Below are 20,914 nucleotides of genomic sequence, written 5' to 3' on the forward strand. Positions count from 1 at the left end.
GATGCATCTCGTGGGGCAAGTGAAAATGTTGGTGTGGCAAGGTCTGGTACAGGGTTTGTGCGTGACTGGAGGGATGTGGATTTGCCAGAAAGTGCTCCTCCAACTAGCACTCGCAGTGCATCATTGACACCGGGAACATTAGCCCACATGTCAGATTATGCCTTGCAGATCCTAAAAAGGGACCCCCGCATTGCCAAAATGATGAACGATGACGACTACTGGTTGGCCAGCATCCTGGATCCACGCTATAAAGGCAAATTACAAAACATCATGCCACACGAGAACCTTGACCTAATATTGGCTAATAAACAAGCAACTCTGGTAAACCGGTTGGTTGAGGCATTCCCAGCACACAGCAGCGGTGATGGTTCTCACACGAGCCGTACGGGCCAGGGGCAGCTTGGCAGAGGTGTTCGTGGTGTGCACACAGCAGAAGTGGCATTGGAGACAGGGGTTTCATGACAATGTTGTGGACTGATTTTTCAAGTACCGCTCACACAACTGGTAATACTGCATCGATGGAAAGTGACAGGAGACTGCAGTTGTCAACTATGGTTACATACTACTTTTCCTCCCATATCGATGTTCTCCCGCACAGGTCATTCCCCTTTGACTATTGGGCCACTAAACTGGACACCTGGCCTGAATTGGCACAATATGCCTTACAGGAGCTCGCTTGCCCAGCTGCAAGTGTGCTATCGGAAATAGTCTTCAGTGCAGCTGGATCAATCCTGACAGAAAAAAGGACCCGTCTGTCAACCCAAAATGTGGATGATCTAACCTTCATTAAAATGAACCATGCATGGGTTTCCAAGGATTTTGTCCCACCTTCCCCTGATGACACATAGGGTGACAGAAAAATGGCTTGCTTTGGTCCTCCTCTTCCTGGGACTTGAACAATTTAGCCTTTTGCATCAGCTGAATGTCCAACATCAACATGTGCCACTTTCTAAACTAAACCTCCCTAACTGTGCTGCCTCCCCCCCCCATGGCCGGGGTCACCACCTAGCGCACGAAAACGTCCGAGTGCCGTTGCCCTGGACAGGTGGGTAGGCCGACTCTTGGGCGCGGGCACTGGCACAGGGTCCCTTATAGTGCAATCAAGTGTCTCTGCCGTCAGACACACCGCCGTACTGTGAGGTGCCCAGTATAGACATATATTTTGAATGTGTACACTATGCTATCCATACATGTTATCCGGGGATACGGTACCCTTTCTCACCTTTGTGCAATCACGTGTAATCCATACTGGGCCTGAGAATGGCTGGCGAGCTGTTAAGCAAGCTACAGCACCTGTGGTTTGCTCACGTAAGTTTTTCTTTTTTTCAGGAATGACGGTTAGGCCTAATTCCGGAACTGCGGTTGACCTGCACTTACTGGGAAATCATCGTTCGCGGGTAATAATTGTAATCCCAGATCCCCATCACTAACGTTGTCCAGCGGGTTATCTGCACCTGTAAGCGACAAACGCTGGCCTTTTCAGTGTAGCGCACATGCAGCCATGGACATGTAAGGGCATGACACACCAGTTATTGGCCAATCTCACGTGCCAGAGCCTCGCGTGTCCCTCTAGTAAGCCGGACTCGGACCGCGGGGCATGACGGAGTCTCATTCGTTAACAGAATTAAGCTTGCAATGTGTGCATCTTTTTTGTTGCTGGATGGTTGAGGTTGCCCATGTTGAGTCAAATTACGCCGTAGGCTCCACTCCTGGTGGTGCCGTTCTGGACAATCCTTTAAGGTTCAGCTTTGCAACCATACTGCCCACGTAAAACAAACACTTTGCCTTCATGAACGCTGTTTGGAGGGTCATGACTCGTGGGAATAACGCCTCCCAATCAGTTAACCTGCTAGAGAGATCCTTCGTTGCTCCCAAGCATGACATAACACTCCCTAGGATGAAGGTAATGCCACTGTGGCGACTGTACTCCTGGGGGCGACACAAGTGCACTGATGCCCAGCCACTGCTCAATGAATCTGCTGGTACATTGACCCAGACCACTACATTCCCCTCGCTCGCTACACGGCCTGAATTTGACCCTGATGAAACTCAGGTTACCCTTCCCATATACAGTTCCATCTTACACGAAGACAAAGAGGAAGCTGCAGATGAAAGTGCAGGTTCGGCCCACCCGCCGTCAGACACACCACCGTACTATCAGGGGCCCTGTGCCAGTGCCGTCACCAACGAGTGGGCCCCCCTGCTTGCTCAGGATCACAGCACTTGCAAGGTTGAAATACTGTGCAGTGAGATGGAAGATGGGGACGACGAGGAGTCCAGACTAGTACAGGGATTCCCTAGCGAGGAGACTTATTTCATTGTTTTCAATGTTGGGACAGCAATTTTTTGGGAGCACTATACTCTGGAGAATGATAGATGGGGCCCACCATACACTGGAACATTCCAAAGGTGGACATCAGACACTGGAGCAGCATTTACAGGGCCCATTATACACTAGAGCATTAGAAATGGGGCCCATTATGTTTGGAGCATTATTTGGGCCCATAAGACAGTGGAGCTTCATCCATGGGGACCAACATATACTGTAGCATTATGTGGAGCTCATCATATACTGTTTCAAACATTATATGGGACCAATGATTCTGTATGGAGAAATAGATGGGCCTCGTCATGAGATGTAAAAAGTGAAGTATTTTTCATTGTACTATACCGCTATTTCTCTGCCGTATCGGAGCATGATGAGTTGTGGTATGTGTTAAAGGGGCGCTCTTTTGCCCAGGGCACATGAAAACCTGGAGCCAGCCCTACCCTCCCACAACTTTAGCCAAATAACCCCCATTTTGCAGTGCGTAACTAGTATTATGAAGTTAATTAAGGTTGACAAGCTTAAGTAAGAAGAATTGATGCTTTTGGCATTCAAATGGGCACTGTAGGTGTGTTTCCTGTCCTCCTCTCACTGCCGACTTTAATTCCCCATTGACTTACATTGGGTTTCGTGTTTCGGTCAGACCCCCGACTTTTCCCTATAGTCGGCCGATTTTGCTCGACCCGACTTTTGGAAAAGTCGGGTTTCATGAAACGAAACTCGACCCTAAAAAAGCAAAAGTCGCTCAACTCTATCTCTCAGTATGGATTTCACCGTAATACAAACAGCAGATATACGGTACTGTATGAGGAGCGTACAGCTGTATACAGTATAGAGGAAAATTTAAATCTCTGCATTTATTTCCGGAGTCACACACAAATAGTCAGCATGTATTTGTCTGTGACACCAGCCGGTACACGGTAGTGTGTGAGGAGCATACAGCTCTGTAAGGTGTGGGAAAAAATGAACGGTGGGTAAATGTGCAGAAAAAAAGAATAAAAGTATTAGTGCTGTGTAAAAAGCAGTCTGCACAGCAGTGTACACACAGCAATACAGCTATCAGACAGCCTAATAACCAGCACTGCTGCACACAAGAAAATCCTCCCTTGTCACTGCACACTAACTGTACAGCACAATTGCTATCAGCACAAGTACATAAGAACGTCTTCTTATATCTTTACAGCCATAACTTTCTCCCTACTGATAAACAGCAACCTCTCCCTACTGTTAAGATCAGCAGAAGTAAAATGGAGGTCGGCGGTCAGGGCTTTTATAGACACTATGACCCCCCAAAGCAAGTCAATCACTGAAATGCCCTTCTCTACGATGGTGGTGGACGCTGCACATGTCATCTCGTTGCCCACAGTGTACGTCCTTGCTCATTGGCTGAAAAAAAGGCACCTGCAAGCATTCTGGGAAATCTGACTTTGGCGCTCGTTTTGCTGACTGCATGGCCGACTTCACGCTATGGTCGGGTTTCGGTCGGCGAAACCCGACTTTGGCATAAGTTGGCGACTTATGAATCTGGCCGACCTGTTTCGCTCAACTCTAGTGGTGTGATCTCTCAGCATATACAGATCAGTATGGCCAAGATGTACCCACAAATAATCTGCTGGAGATGAGCAAAAAAAGTTTTGCAGGATCCTGTTCATTGTCGACTTTGGTAGTCCATGTCCATCAAACCGGAACCCTGCAAACCGCTTCTTACCTGCCAGAATCCCTGGTGCTTCTTCTGATTAGTAGACTCAGCATGATATCATGTGTTACTGGAGCGCCCTCAGTGCTAGTAGGGTACTTGGTACCGGGCCACTTCTTAAAGGGGCAGTGTCACAGCGGCAGTGACCAGGTCCGTGGCCCTGGGCGTCCAATAAAAGGGGTATATTTGCAAGGGATGAAACAGAGTTTTTGTAATGAGTGTTCATGATGCCACTTGTGGTATCTGATCAGAAAGGACCAGCACTGCAGTGCAGATCCTCTGGGACAGATGGTGTGATGCAGCAGTGGTGGAATAGCTCTCCACAGGCAGAGCTGAGTCCCAGGGCAGATGAGAAAGATGTTGAAGAATAGATGAAGTAGTAATAGGTAGCAAGGGATGTTGCAGTGCAGAGAAGGTGATGCAGGAGGAATTAAAAGGACACAACAAAGTGCAGTTTCTTTTACCTTTTACTGTGCTTTGTTGGTACAGTCCAGAACTCAGATTACAGATGGTACAAGAGTTGATCAGCCTGGAAACAATTTGGGAATCTCTCTATGCAAGTGGGTTGTGGGGTCTCCTTTTCTAGCAGTATTCTGAAGTAGTTGCGGATCTGAACTCCACAAAAGTTCCTCTTTCTGTTTGTTGCTTAGAACTCCACTCGCATGACAGGTAACTGTATCCTCTTTCATGAACTGCCCTTAATGGCATCTCTGGCTCACACGTTGCTACTGTGTTGTTGAGTGGCACGGGGCAACTGGCCCTGCGTGACGCGACCCGACGATCGGTCGGTCACCAAACAACAAGACAAAACAAGGGGACACCGGGGACACAATTACAACAGTGGGCCCTTCAATAGAGAACGGGGAAGTGGACACCTCCTGCACTCTCCTAAGGAAGAGCCCTGAACTCTCCTCACATTCCCTATACAGGTTCTTTCAACCTGTCGCCGACCAGGATACCTAGGTCCCTCACTTACCCTGCACCTATTCCTTACTAGGGAACTGGCAAGTACGGACACTGGTCCCACCGCTGTACTAATAAGAAACCAGGGAAAGTAACAGACAGGGAAAAACAACAACACTTAGCTTGCTCTGCAGTCATGCACCAGACCGCAGAGTAAGGCATCAGAACACCACTTTCGGCAGGATAACCACTGCTCCAGATCAGCTGCAAAAAGCACTGCTCAAGATAGCTTCTTTCTTCAGCACAGTTGGCTTCCAAATAACCAGTATTACCAACAGTGATCTGCAGCACTAGGTGGCCTTATAAAGGGAAGTGGAAGTAGTCACCACCTGCATAGATAATTAATCACCATGCAGTAACACCAGCAGCCACTGGGGGGAAAAACCCATCAGCAGACCAACTACAGTTGCAGTAACACCAGCGGCCACAGGGGGCAAAAAACCCATATTAACCCCTGAGGGCCAGAAAGGAAAAAGGTTTATATAAGAGAGACCAGACTCTGACACAGATCCAAAAATGGATCGTGACAGTGAGTCTCAGTTGGGAACAGAGCATTTGCAGCCTTTGTTCCTCTGGTTTCTGCTGTGGGACCTTTAGTATCCACACAGCCTCGAACTCCGGCACCCGGTTCTTGGCGCTTCAGCTTGGGGATGAACTCCGCTATCGCTCCAATCCCCAGCTCGTCTCCCACGTCCTCACTCTTTCCTGCCCATACTCTAACTAAATCCCTATTCCTGACCACAGAGAGCAGCTCCACTGCAGTTAGGTTCAGAGTCCCCTCTGCTGGCCTGGAGTAGGAATGGTGTTGTATGTTGGAACTACCTGATAAAGAGATGCCTTCACTGCTTTCAGGGATGACATTACTCTCCCTTGGAGGGAGGCAAGGTCAATGTGGCAACCGTACTCCTGGGGGCGCCACATTACTATACAATAATGATGTAATACAGGGCCTGCTAATCATAAGAGAATCCGGGTATGATGGTAGGTAGGAGAAGGTTCGAAGAGTTCTGGTCTGACAGCCACAGACTACTAACTTGACCTCTGGACTAGAGTCATGCAAATCTTTTTGATTCTATGAAAGTATTTAAGAGTAGAGTGAATTAAAAAAGTAAATGAAAATATTGATATTCTATGGTGAACAGAAGCAAACATCTAAATCAAAAAATATTTTTTTTACCAAACAAAATAGGTTGAAGTCTCATCAGCTTTCCATCATTTCGAAATGGATCTAATCGTAGATATTCTCTTATGCTTTTCCTAAAACTCATTTGGTTAGAATAATTACTAGTTCACTTTATAGGCATCTGAATGTTTTCAAGCATTTAGATATTTTAGGTCACCCCCACTTTCCATATTTATAGAAACATACAGGACATTAACACCCAGAAACTTATGAAGAACTTGCAGTCTTCATTGGCCCCTATCTCCTCCCTCTCATGTCCTGATTCTGCATTGAGGCATTACAATGAAACACTTCAAAGTGCCCTGGATGAATTTGCACCTCCTATACATAGAACACCACAACACAGACGGCGACAACCCTGGCACACCCTGCAAACACATTTCCTGCAGCGGTGCTCCAGGTACACCGAACGTATGTGGAGAAAATGCAACCTACCCGAAGATTTTATCCATTATAAGTTTATGCTTCAAACATACAACACTGCCCTTCACCTCTCCAAACAAACCTATTTCAACACCCTCATCACCTCACTGTCCAATAACCCTAAACGTCTCTTTGACACTTTTCATTCTCTACTCATCCCAAGAGTACAAGCCCCAACCACGGAGCTTCAAGCTGACGATCTGACCAATTACTTCAAAGAAAAAATTGACCAGATCCGAAAGGAAATTATCTCCCAAACACCTCATACCATGCACTGTCCTCCCTCCCCCACTGCATCTAGCTCACTCTCTGATTTTGAACCTGTCACAGAAGAAGAAGTAAGCAGGCTCCTTGCATCTTCTCGCCCAACCACTTGCACCAGTGACCCATTTCCGTCACATCTACTCCAGCCTCTTTCCCCTGCTGTCATCCCTCACCTAACTAAAATATTTAACCTCTCTCTCTCTTCTGGTATCTTTCCCTCCTCATTTAAGCATGCCGTCATACATCCACTAAATAAAAAAAACCATCCCTCGACCAAAACTGTGCCGCTAACTATAGACCTGTCTCTAATCTTCCCTTCATCTCTAAACTCCTGGAACGCCTGGTCCACTCCCGTCTTATCTGCTATCTCTTTGATAACTCTCTTCCCGACCCTCTCCAATCTGGTTTCCGCTCTTTACACTCTACTGAAACTGCCCTCATTAAAGTCTCTAATGATCTACTAACAGCTAAATCAAATGGTCATTACTCCATGATAATTCCCTTGGATCTCTCTGCAGCATTCGACACTGTGGATCATCAGCTCCTCCTCACTATGCTACATTCCATTGGCCTCAAGGACACCGTTCTCTCTTGGTTCTCCTCCTATCTTTCTGACCGCTCCTTTACTGTATCTTTTGCTGGCTCCTCCACCTCCTCTCATCTTCCCCTTACTGTTGGGGTTCCTCAAGGATCAGTCCTAGGCCCCTTCCTCTTCTCTTTGTATACTGCCCCTATTGGTCAAACAATCAGTAGATTTGGTTTCCAGTACCATCTCTATGCTGACAACACCCAATTATACGCTTCTTCTCCTGACATCATGCCAGCCTTTCTAGAAAACACCGGCGATTGTCTAAACGCTGTGTCTAACATCATGTCCTCACTATATCTGAAATTGAACCTGTCAAAGACAGAACTCCTTGTGTTTCCTCCCGCTACTAATGTACCTATACCCGACATTGCCATTTCCGTGTGTGGTTCCACTATTACTCCCCAGCAACATGCCCGCTGTCTTGGGGTCATAGTTGACTCCAAGCTTTCCTTTGTCCCCCACATACAATCACTGGCTCGCTCTTGTTATCTGCTCCTCAAAAACATTTCTAGAATTCGACCTTTTCTTACTTTTGACTCTGCAAAACTCTTACTGTTTATCGTATTCATTCTCGTCTCGACTATTGTAACTCTCTTCTAATCGGTCTCCCTCTTACCAAACTCTTCCCCCTCCAATCTGTCTTGAATGCTGCTGCCAGGAGCACATTCCTCGCCAATCGTTACACCGATGCCTCTACCGATGCCAGTCATTACACTGGCTACCCATCCACTCCAGAATCCAGTACAAACTTATTACCCTCACCCATAAAGCTCTTCATGGCTCAGCACCACCCTACATCTCCTCCCTTGTTTCAGTATACCATCCTACCCATACCCTCCATTCTGCTGATGACCTGAGGTTAGCATCCTCAATAATCAGAACCTCCCACTCCCATCTCCAAGACTATATACGTGCTGCACCAATTCTTTGGAATGCACTTCCCAGGTCAATACGATTTGTTCCCAATCCCCACAATTTTAAGCGTGCCCTGAAAACTCATTTATTCAGACTGGCCTACCGCCTCAACACATTAACCTAATCTATCCCTATGGGGCACAGCCAAACGTTTTTACCATAACAAGGTTCCCCGCATCATGTTCCCACATGCTGTATACATCCATTAGCCCTCTGCATCTGTACTGTTACACACTTAACATTATGGCTGGTCCATACAATCAGGTCAACTGTTACCACCCACCTTTCGTGTCTCCCTTTTTTCCTCATAGATTGTAAGCTTGCGAGCAGGGCCCTCATTCCTCTTGGTATCTGTTATGATCTATGTGATTGTTGTTATGCTGCAATGTCTATTGTCTGTACAAGTCCCCTCTGAAATGTAAAGTGCTGCGGAATATGTCGGCGCTATAGAAATAAAATTTATTATTATTATTATTATTTTAACCATCCATATTTTTGAAGGGAATCTGTCAGTAGGATTCATCATTCTAAGCCGTCTATATGGGCATGCAGGTCATAGAAAGTTGAGTAAAATGATACCGTCATATCTAGGATCCGTTATTTTATTCCAGAGAAATTAACATTTTTTTAAATATGTAAATGAGCTGTTAAGATCTATGGTGAGGACACAGATCTCCCCAAGAATCTGCCTACAGAGCTCATTTTAAATAAATGAGGGTAATACCAGTGTGAGACAAGTAGCTCAGGAGAGCAGACTGTCAGTCATTACATGTCTCACACTGGTAACAACTCTTTTAATTTTAAATAATCTCTGGAGGCAGATCTTCATGCAGATCTATGCCCGGCCCATAGATCTTACCAGCTCATTTACAAATTAGGAAAAATGTGGATACTTCTCTGGAATATGACACAAGACAGATATCAAGGTATCATTTTATTCAACTTCTTAGGACCTACATGCTCAGCTTAGAAGGGTTAATTCTACTGACAGATTCAATTTGTGTAAGATGTGTGAAATACCAATATAACAAAATAGTTATTAAGATTTTTAAGAATTCTGCTGCTGCTTTATTACTACAGTTCATTTTACTGTCAACACAGTTGGAGGTGTCATTTCTGACTTTAACTCTCGGTTCACTGGTAAAGATTGTATTCAATTAAATCAGATTTTCACATTAACTAAAATGGGAAATGACAGTTGCTGCTCACATAGGTCTATGGAGAGGAGAGGTGGGAGGAGATAGAGGAAGACACAGATATTCTGCTGACGGCTCAACTAAAAAGACAGCTATATTTTAACAAAAATTAGTTATAGTAAATATTTTGTTTCAGTAGAACTGCCAGTAGAATATCTGTCCTCTAGCTCGTTCCTTCTTCTCCCCTCTCCATAGAACTTTATCAGTAGCAATTAACATCTACTATCTCATTAATGGAAAAATCTATATTCATAGAAGACAGTTTTTACGCATGAATTGAGAATAAATGATCAGTCCAAGAAGAGAACAAAGTGGATTTCTCACATGAGATATTACAAAGTATTTTATTTTACTTTGTGCTGTTTATTTTCAAAAAATAAAATAAATAAATAAAACAACAGTTATTCTTTACAGTTTATGACCGGGCCATTTCCTACTCCTTCCTGACCAGGAACGTTTTCAGGTTTTACCATCCAACTTTTCGAAACATTTATCTTTTTTGAAAATTCAAATACTTTTTGCTATTTTTTTGTGATTTATGGGATCTAATTGTTATGTTATTTTTATATTATTTTATTTTTGTTTGTTTTTTTTCATTATTTCTATGATTTTTTTTTGTGACCATAGAGGACCGCTAATAAGTTTTGAATTTGTGTTCCCCTTTCAGGAGAATTTCTTTTAATGCATTGGGCATATTATTTTTGCAAAGATGTTGGGGCTGGAAATGGCAATGCAAACTGGGGGGTGTCCTTTTTTAGTTTTTTTGTTTAGTTATGCTTTTTTCTGTTTTATTTTTGCCTTTTCTATTTATTTTGTCATTCTTAAAAGGGGGAGCTCATTTTCACGGTATTTTAACATATTAAAATATTCTTTGTATTGCTGACTTCCTCTGTAACTGGGGTTCGTATATTATCCACAGTTACAGGGAAATTTCAGCCTCCTGCCTGCATAGTAGAGATGACTGGATTTCCTTTACCCAGCAGTTCCTGCTCCACCCCTACTCCTGATGATCACAGATGCTACTACTTGCTAGTCCATTTACACAAGAACTAGTTAGTTAAGTGCTGTGTATAAAGAGATCAAGGATCTCTGAGGATGTTGGCTGTGTTTGACAGCCAGCTTCTCACCCTCAAAAATACACAAGCTGCTTAAATTGCATTGGCATTTTAATACATCATTACAAAGTAATGTGTGGACAGCCCGGACATTTACAGTCTATAAGCAGTCCAGAAGTAGTTAAAGAAATATTCTGTGACTTTGATCCTACTATCAGATCTGTAGTGCTCCCACATAAAGTGAGTGGTTACTATCTCCATTGACAGCTGGATGAAAGAACTGAGCAGGGATGAACAGCACAGCTCTGTCCAAGCAGTAGCAGCTGCGACTGAGAGCTGCAGATCACACCTGTTTCTATCCAAAACATCTATGACGTAAAATGTGGCTTTCCATCACGTAAAATCAATAAGTGTGCTTCAACCAAATAAGCTGCTTTTTACATGACTTGTGGGTTTCAGTCAGATTTTTCTTGTCTTCTTGTGACATCACAGCTGATTTAGTCACGTAAGCTACTGTGACATCACAAGTCATTTTTAGACAATAGACTGTTGGAACATTACTTCTAGTTTTAGTTAGGTGTGGACACCAACAATTTGGATGAAAATCACTTTTCTGCAAAGGGATGCAATGTTATTAGTCGCCATTTTTGTACAGTGACTAAAGATTAACTCCAATGTATGTGGCGTGACTTCAATGCATTCATACAAAATTGGTCCGAAAACCATCATTTGCTTCTCCCTTCTACAAACATAGTTAAAGATTGGAGTTAGAGTGGGATCCTACTTGTGCACCTTATTCCAAAGAGTATTGCATCCCGTAAGAAGAAAAATACAGATTATCAAGTTTCCTTTACTTTTAACCAACAATAGCAGGAACATAGTCTAGTACCAGCACAATCAATAAGCAACAGATATAGTATTTGTATCAAGTATTGTTATTATCAGTATGGACAGACACAGGCTCAGAAAAAAATTATAGAATATGTCCAGGATCAACAAAATGTCATAATATAGTGTAAGGCTAGTGATTGCCTGCAGAGGTCATGTGTGTCAGTGTAAGTTCATCACTGCATCACGGCAATACAGAGAAATAACCTTTTGGGATAATAATTATTTTTTTATTTTTATGGATGTAAATGTTGAAAAATGACATCAAACATTATTGTGCATCATGGCTGTGTAGAGGGTCTTGAAATAGTCATCTTACGGGTCGGTACGGCACTTTATTTTAACATAGTCTTTGATGTCATTTTGATGTAATAATAAACACCATGTTATCATTAGAGATGAGCGACTTTGCCTTTTTTAGGGTCGAGTCGGGTTTCATGAAACCCAACTATCTCAAAAGTCGAGTTGAACGAAATCGGCTGACTATAAGGAAAAGTCGTGAAACACGAAACCCAATGCAAGTCAATGGGGAGAAAAGTCGGCAGTGAGTGGAGGACTGTAAACACACCTGGCATGAATTTTAACTCTAGAGGCAGCGAAATCTCTCTCTCTTCTCTCCCTTCTCTCTCTCCCTCTCCCTCTCTCTCTCCCTCTCTCTCTCTCCCACTCCCACTCCAGCTACACTATGCTCCGCTTCTCTCATTGGCTGAAAAAAGTCAAGCATTCGGCGAAACCCGACTTTGACGCTTGGGTCGCCGACCGCATGGCCAACTTCACACTGTGGTCTGGTTTCGTTTCATGAAACCCGACTTTGGCGAAAGTCGGCGATTTTTTAATCTGACCAACCTGTTTCGCTCAACTCTAATTATCATATGACATGACCAACAATGCAATAAAAGATGTTCTGGACTGTAGTAAAAAGGCGTGTTTTCTAGAGTTGAGTGAAACAGGTCGGTCAGATTCAAAAGTCGCCAAAGTCGGGTTTCATGAAACGAAACCCGACCACAGTGTGAAGTTGGCCATGCGGTCGGCGACCCAAGCATCAAAGTCGGGTTTCACCGAATGTTTGCACGTGACTTTTTTCAGCCAATGAGAGAAGCGGAGCGTAGCGGGAGCATAGCTGGAGTGGGAGTGGGAGAGGGAGAGAGAGAGATTTCGCCGCCTCTGGGGTTAAAATTCATGCCAGGTGTGTTTACAGTCCTCCACTCACTGCTGACTTTTCTCCCCATTGACTTGCATTGGGTTTCGTGTTTCCCGACTTTTCCCTATAGTCGGCCGATTTCGTTCGACTCGACTTTTGAGATAGTTGGGTTTCATGAAACCCGACTCGACCCTAAAAAAGGCAAAGTCGCTCATCTCTAGTGTTTTCCATTCACCTCTTTTCTTTCGGTCTGTGGATTTCTCATCAATAATATATTAAATAGATATATAACCTCTCCACCTTAGTGTACCTAAAATTATGACTCATTCAGACAGCCATGCATATCAGTCGAAGGTCAAACCACAGTGCACACATTGACTATGACTCTGTTGATCTGAGCGGTACAACCTCTTTGAAAAACATGAAGCTGTCAGGTTTGGGTCAGGACAGGAGACCAGTGGCCATTCTCTGCATTAGAGGTCCAATCTTCAACCGATGTGCACGGATATCTGAATTGTTAATTGCATATCATGCTATTTAATTTGGGCATCCCAAAACCATTAATAATGTCCTTTGGGTAGAAGTGTTATTATGTCTCTCTTATTTATTACAAGCCTATGGTAGACATTTTTTATTCGAGCAAATAAAGATGAGGCTTTTTTACAATATATTTTAAATGTAAAACATTACAGCCTTGATTGTTTAGGAGAAGGCCACAAACTTATGTATACAAAACTGCAGAAAATATTTTCTGAAATAATTAATAATCTTTATCAAGAAAGAACAAACAGTATTAAACAATTACCAAGCTAAAACATGCAAAAGCTAAGAGGGAATTAATTATAATTCTAACCACAGGAGCACTCATACAAATGAAAAAAAAACATTTTATTTTAAACTATTAGAAAAAATTACACCAACAACAATGCTAAAATGAGAAAATGAAGAAATTCTATATTAATCTTATGTGCCACAACAAAAGCACCAGTCAGAGTTCTCTCTACAATCTATCAATCTCTACTTAAGATTGATGTACCTCTAAAACGGGCATACATAGTACACTGGGAGAGGGACTTGGGTACCTCCTTTTCTAACTTACAAATTAATCATTTTTATAGGAACTCCCACGGCCCTTCACAGTGTGTACGAATTCAGGAAAACTCATTCAAAATTATTACCAAATGGTATATTACGCCCAACCAAATTCGCAGATGGCAACATACTGCAGAGTTGTTGGATGTGTGGAGAGAGTGATGGCAGCTATATACACATATGGTGGTCTTGTTTGGCGCTTCAACCCATTTGGAAAGAAGTATCCACAACCATACGCAAAGTTTTGGGCACACACGCCATTTTGAATCCAGAAAATGTTTTATTAAACTTTCCACTCTGGCAGAAAGATAAAGAAGCGAGCAAACTGGCTCAATTTATCCTGGCAGCCGGGAAATCTTTGATCCCTATAAATTGGAACACCGCAGTCACACCCACTAAACAGAAACTTTACTCAAAAATTGATCAAATTTTTTATGTAGAAGAACTAGCAACAAGAGTAAATCATAGTTCGGCTAAATTTAATAATATTTGGAGATACTGGTCCCAATTTAGGACACAAACATCCTTTCACTCAGTAATTACATTGTAATTTTTTATTAGACACATATCCCAAGGTGCTACCTCCATTTCCAATTCCTTTCTTCACCACTTGCCCACCTGCCCCTTTGATCCCCCCCGTCTTCCCTTTCCTAGTCTCTTGATATCTCCTCGTCAACAAAAATTTAAATCTGCAACTGTCTATTATTCTTTTGCTTGCAGTGTTTGAAAATTTGACATACAAAATAACTTGTGTTGTCTCTTTTGAATATTTGTGCTACTGTTTTTAGTGCTAAATTGATTGTGTTCTCAACCACTGTTTGCTACTTGCAAATTTTTCAATAAAAAGAACGTTGAAAGAAAGAAGAAATACATATTGACTTCTCTAACAATGTACAAGAAGCAATTATAATAGAGGTTATACATAAATATAGAGATGATTGGTGTATGGATTGGCTTATAGCTAAGGATTATGACAGAGCTAGTAGGGTCATAAGTACAAGCCTCCCCTGAACTCTCTTTAGAACCCTAATAGATTTTCCATTTGGTTTATGTTTTTCACTATTTTATATTTTACAAATACAATATATACTAGCTTGGCCTGTGCAAAATTTTCGCGCAATGGTCTTCGGGGGCGCAGGCAATTTCAGAAAAAGCAAGCTGGTCAAATGTAAATGTATTTCATGAGATGATGAACACAGACAGGTATTTATATATGTAGATTGGTAATACAATAAATTGTTTTGATAAGTAGAGGCCAAAAAATGTTTTCTGGTTGAGGTGCCACCTGCAGGTCATTGTGTCTTTCTGCAGGTTTATGAAAATGAATTTTTAAACTGTATTTAGTGATAAAATCATGTATGTGTGGTTTGTTTGACTGTTTTCTTGCGAAAGGAAGCAAGTTTACCTTTCAAATGATGTATCGTGTGTGTATGTGGGGTGAAGTAATCAGCAAAAAGCAGTGCATGTTTACAAATGTGTTGGTAGTGTGCTTTGGGGTACTGTTGTGCCACCTGCAGGTCATTTTTCCTTACTGCAGGTTTATGAAAATGTTTAAACTGTATTTTGTGATCAAATTGTGGATGTGTGGTTTGTTTGGCTATTTTCTTGCCGAAGAGGGCAAGTTTACCTTTCAAATGGTGTATCATTTGTGTGTGTGGGTGCAGTATGAACGGGGATAGAAAGGAATCACTCAAAAACAGTGTTTAGAAATCATAGAATAGATAACTGTGTATAGTATACATACTTCCGAAACCTGTTTATATGGCATTGTAGATGTACATTTATCGAATCCAAACCTAAGGAGAATACATATGTGTAATCTGCAGACCTCTGTAGATCACATGGTGCCATTGAATTTGGTAGGCCAGAACCAAATGATACAGAGACAAGTGAAGGAGACCAAAGTCTAAAAATAAACTTCTTTTTAGTGAACATAATCTTGATAAGAGCTATGTGCATCAGATAATAGGCACATATCTTCATTAACGTTTCTTTTGAATTAAGCAGACATGGGCACTTCTTAATTACATTTAACTACACTTCATTTCTCTTGCACTTCACACTTTTGCGTCTCATGACAATCCAGCAAACGATTATAGGAGACATTTTGTTCCTCTGTGAGGGCCGCATGGATTGAGGTGTAATGCTATGGCCCCTCACAGCTACTCTCAGTTCCCAACTGACTAATGAGGACCCCAGTGCTTGAGGTACGTCGGTACGACTCCTCACTAGGACCTTGAAAGTCCACTGCTCTCTATAGGAGAATTCATGTCCCAATATGGTGACCATTGTTTCCTTTCAATACACACAATTGAGCTCCCTTTCACTGTTGACAACTGTCACTTAAGCCCTGCTGATACACTATCCTTCTCATTCAATTCCCTTTAGGTGGGCCTTCTACATTTCCCTAGGCAAAGTATATTACTGTTTAATTGGCCTCTGGGCTCCAATTTTTTGAATGTGTGTTTACATTTCCTTAGTCCTTAGGGGATATTATCTGATGTACTGTATGTGTGTGGGGGTCCTCATTCTTGGCACACGAACATCCCTTCAAATGTGGATCTGCCAGTAGTTGGAGCAGTCAGTACTTCTCAGTGGCAATACTCTATCTCACTTAATACCAGGAAGTTGTTTCCTATGTCCCCCACATAGCCCCTCCCATTCTGGGCTATTCCCGACTATTAACTCTGCCTGTACCCAACAAAGTGCATGCAATTTCACAAACAGACAAAATCGCAATTAATACAATGCAATGTATTATATAACAATGTCATATCTTGAAAGGGATGTAGGCAGCATCTCCACGCCTTACAATAACAACTTAAAGTCACTAGGCCATGTGAACAGAAATGTCAGGATTTTATAGTAAATTCTGCTCCTGTTTCACATTCAATTTCCATTCCCCTGTGTCACAAAAAAAATTGTGCAGAATAATGATTTTCAGTTTCAGCCTCATATCTGTATACTTTAAATGAATCCACATCGGATCTAGGCAAATAGATCCAATCTGGAACATAACCTCACTTACATTTTATTACATACAATTGTAATGCATACTTTATAGTTGTGCAGCAAATTACTGTCTGAAGGTGCCCTTTCCTTCATGAGATCATCGGTTAATAGTGTTCATTCCTAGAAGGGAAGGCCCCTGGTTATAAGGAGATCACCATATACATCTTAACAAAATAGAAAAGGAGACAGGCAAAAGTTCCACTGGTCCAGCAGACCTTTTTATTTTTTTACACCCAGAAAGTAAAACTGCAATACTCCAAGTTAAGAGTAGATGAGATGGAACCCAGCCCCAATCACTCAAAGATATATTGCAACATTTGAACCAGGAGGGGTTGAAATATTGCAATATGTCCTTGAGGGATTAAAGACTGACGTAATGTTCTCATCTCGTGATACTGCAGTCTTTGCGATTGGAGATTAATGATTATGTTCGAAAAACATTCGTCAATTTCAAATTCTGTATGGAAGACAAAGGAGTCGGGGGAGGGAAAGTCAGCTCACCGTCAGAATGATGGATCAAGTTTACTGAAGTAAGTAAAATCTACATTTATTTGTTCATCCAGCAGCACAGAAATTATACCTGCACGTTTCGGCTAATGAAAGCCTTACTCATGGTTAAAGTGCATGTGTTGGAGTCACAAATATATACAAGACATTTAATTCACATGTTGATAACAAGCCAATCACAATGAAGCAAATTCAATGAAAGTATTGGGAAACACCTGGGCATGACAAAGATCAACAGAGCCGGCCATAGGGCTATTGAAATATTCGTCTGGCTTAGGTTCAATTGTGTGAATGGATGCATATTTTAGGAAAAAAAAAAATTTTTAAATTTAGTGTATGTCTAGATCGTATTGATGTGTAGTTGAGAGCCCTTTCATTTAATATTGTAGAATAATATCCTGTCTAACATTAAAGCCAGCTGGAGTCCTAGTGTTAAATCTAGAAGGATTCACGGTTAAGAATTATTCTTCTATAGTTGCCTCCCCTTGGTGGTTTGATGACTTTTTCAATGGCCTTAAGTTGAAGAAAAGACAAGTCTCCCTTGTGGCATTGGGAAAAATGTCTTGATACTGCAAAGATATTAAAAGACGTTGCGTTAATCATTTCAGACATATGTTTTCTGATATGCTTTTTTAGTGGCCTTATGGTACAAATCATGTATTGAATGTGGCATTGTGTGCAGTCTATAAGGCATATGACTCCCTTTGTGTTGAAGTTCATGAAATGTTTAATTGGGAAGACATCCCAACTCATGATCCAGGTCTAGTGCACTGGCTCGAGATTATACTGGATAAAAGTACAGGTTAGATGTCAAAAAAGTAGAATTCAACGAATCAGTAGAGATGAGGAGTCTGCATGTAGTAATCTCAAAATAGATAGTGAAAAAGTTCTTCAAACAAAAAACTAGTAGAAGAAAGCAATGTCCTGTACAGAGTTGTCATCATTTTTGAAAATATCAGTAGATTCCTCTGCAAAGTGGCATTTTAATGTCAAATTTCTGTAAAATTTGTATATATCAAGAATAGTCTTGAATACATCAAATTTGTTAGTTGGGGAAAAATTCAGACCCCTGGAAAGGAAAGACAGCTAGGGTTCCAAGAGTATATACCTTGACAAGTTCCATATTGGGCGTACGAATATTAAAAAAATCTACCTATCTTGCAACAGGATATAAAATTTACAAAAATTCTGAACATTACGGACATTAGATATACAGCAAACAAAGCACCAACTCTTGGATCTCTACTTTCACCCAGCTTGTTTAACTCCTTCCCAACCTTAGACATTTAGTTACTGTACATCTTAGGTTGGCTCCTGTGAGGAAAGAGGAAATATTCCAGCTTCTGGTAACATTTCAAAATGATCTTTATTCCATCAAAAAACAATTTAAAAAATAATGGCCAAGATGGTCAGCAAGCGATGCGTTTCAAACACAGTTTTTCTTTATCAAGCTTTATCAAACCACGTTTGAGACAATTTGCTAAGGCCATGGACCCTGCTGGATCCCAGATCCCATCTGACCAGACCATGTACCAAGAGCTCTGACTACCAAGATGGAGGCCTTAACCATCTCTCCAGAGTCTCCTCATGTTCATGCAGCCGGGTCTTCTCCAGAGACTTCTCAGTCAGTCTGCTTAGATCGAGCTTTAGGTCCCTGACTTGCAGCTCCACCATGCTTTGACGGCAATCCTAAGCTCTGCCGTGGGTTCATCAATCAGTGCCGGCTAAATTTTGAACTCTTTCCTCATCACTTCCCATCAGACCGTACGAAGGGAGCATTCCTTATGTCACATCTTGGAGGTGAGGCCCTGGCATGGTTGAATCCATTATGGGAGAGGACCCTATCATCTCCAATTTCTCCATATTCATAGAGGCCTTTCGCAAAGTTTTCGATGAACCCAGGCGAGCCACCTCACCAGCTTCCACTCTTCTTCGCTTACGCCAGTCCAACTCATCTGTGGGATAAGATGCAGTACGCTTCCGAACTCTGGCTTCTGAGCTTGTTTGTAATAACGAAGCATTGGTGGCAATATTCTGAGAGGGGCTTTCGAGAAACATAAAGGATGAGCTAGCAGGTTGCCACCTACCAACTACCTTCAATGTTATAAAAGGGAGTCAAATGAGCAGTTTATATCACAGAGGCCAAAGGAGGAAAACCTCTCTCCCAATGTAAATTCACCAGAAAAATAGTGGAATACTCAAAAAAGGTGTATATGCAGAGAAAAATGGAGTACAAAAGCACTGTCAACAAGATAAAAAGAAACATATTTTTATTTAAATATCAGTATTGAAATATATCATACCAAATGACACAAGCATGATAGCAAGGGAGGAGACATACTGATGCAGCAGGGAGAAAGTGAGCATCGCTGCCCGGTTTGCCGTCTGCATATTGGTCCTTTGCTGATGTTTTTGACAAGAAGGAAACAGAGACTTTACCTCCCCACAGGCCATATGACTGTCCTATTGACTTAATTCCTGGATCTATACCCCCTAGAAGTCGAATTTACCCTCTGTCCCCAGCCGAGACTCAAGCAATGTCGGACTACTTTCAGGAGAATTTAGCCCAGGGGTTAATTCAGAAGTCCTCCTCTCCAGCTGGGGCTGAGTTTTTCTTCATTAAGAAGAAGGACGGATCACTCTGACCCTGCATAGACTATCGAGGTCTCAACCAGATCACTGTGAAGAATAAATACCCTATCCCATTAATTCCTGAGTTGTTTGATTGGTTAAGAGGTGCCAGGGTCTTCATCAAATTATATCTGAAGGGAGCCTACAATCTGATCCGCATTCACCAGGGAAACGAATGGAAGACGACTTTCAACACCAGAGACGGACATTATGAATACCGCATGACGCCCATCGGTCTCAGTAATGCACCAGCCATTTTCCAAGAGTTCGTCAATGATATCTTCCGGGACCTGATTTATTCCTGCGTTGTGGTGTACCTGGACGATATTCTGGTATTTTCCCCGGATCTGGCCTCCCACAGACGAGCAGTTCGGCAAGTTCTTCAGCGTCTTAAGGAGAATAGACTCTACATCAAGTATGAGAAATGCATTTTTGAACAGTCCTTTCTTCCCTTCTTGGGTTACATTGTCTCAGATCACTCAGGATGGATCCTAAGAAAGTCTCTTCCATTCTTAAATGGCCGCTGCCCATTGGAGTCAAAGCAATCCAAAGATTATTGGCAATTTATTCCTCACTTCTCTGCTATGACCGGAAAGGGAGCCGATCCAAAGAACTGGTCCTTCGAGGCTGAAGAGGCCTTCCACTCTCTTAAATGGTTCTTCTCCACCACATCCATTCTGCATCGTCCAGATCTGAACAAACAGTTCTTCCTTGAGGTGGATGCATCCTCGTTAGGGGCCGGAGCGATGCTTACTCAGAAGTCCTCCTCGGGTCACTGCGTGTCTTGCAGTTTCTTCTCCAAGGCCTTCTCCGCTCCAGAGCCTATCTACTCCATCAGGGACCAGGAGTTGCTCACCATTAAGATGACTATACCTGCTGGAGGGTGCAGTCTATCCAGTAGCTATCTACACAGAACATAAAAACTTGGCGTATCTTCAGTCTGCCCAGAGACTTGATCCTCACCAAGCTAGGTGGTGATTGTTTTTTATTCGCTTTAACTTTCCTTTACATTTCAGATCCGGTGACAACAATG

This window comes from Dendrobates tinctorius, unplaced genomic scaffold (assembly GCF_039654945.1).
Source record: "Dendrobates tinctorius isolate UK_male_01 unplaced genomic scaffold, ASM3965494v1 ptg000004l, whole genome shotgun sequence".
In the NCBI taxonomy this organism is placed as follows: Eukaryota; Metazoa; Chordata; class Amphibia; order Anura; family Dendrobatidae; genus Dendrobates; species Dendrobates tinctorius.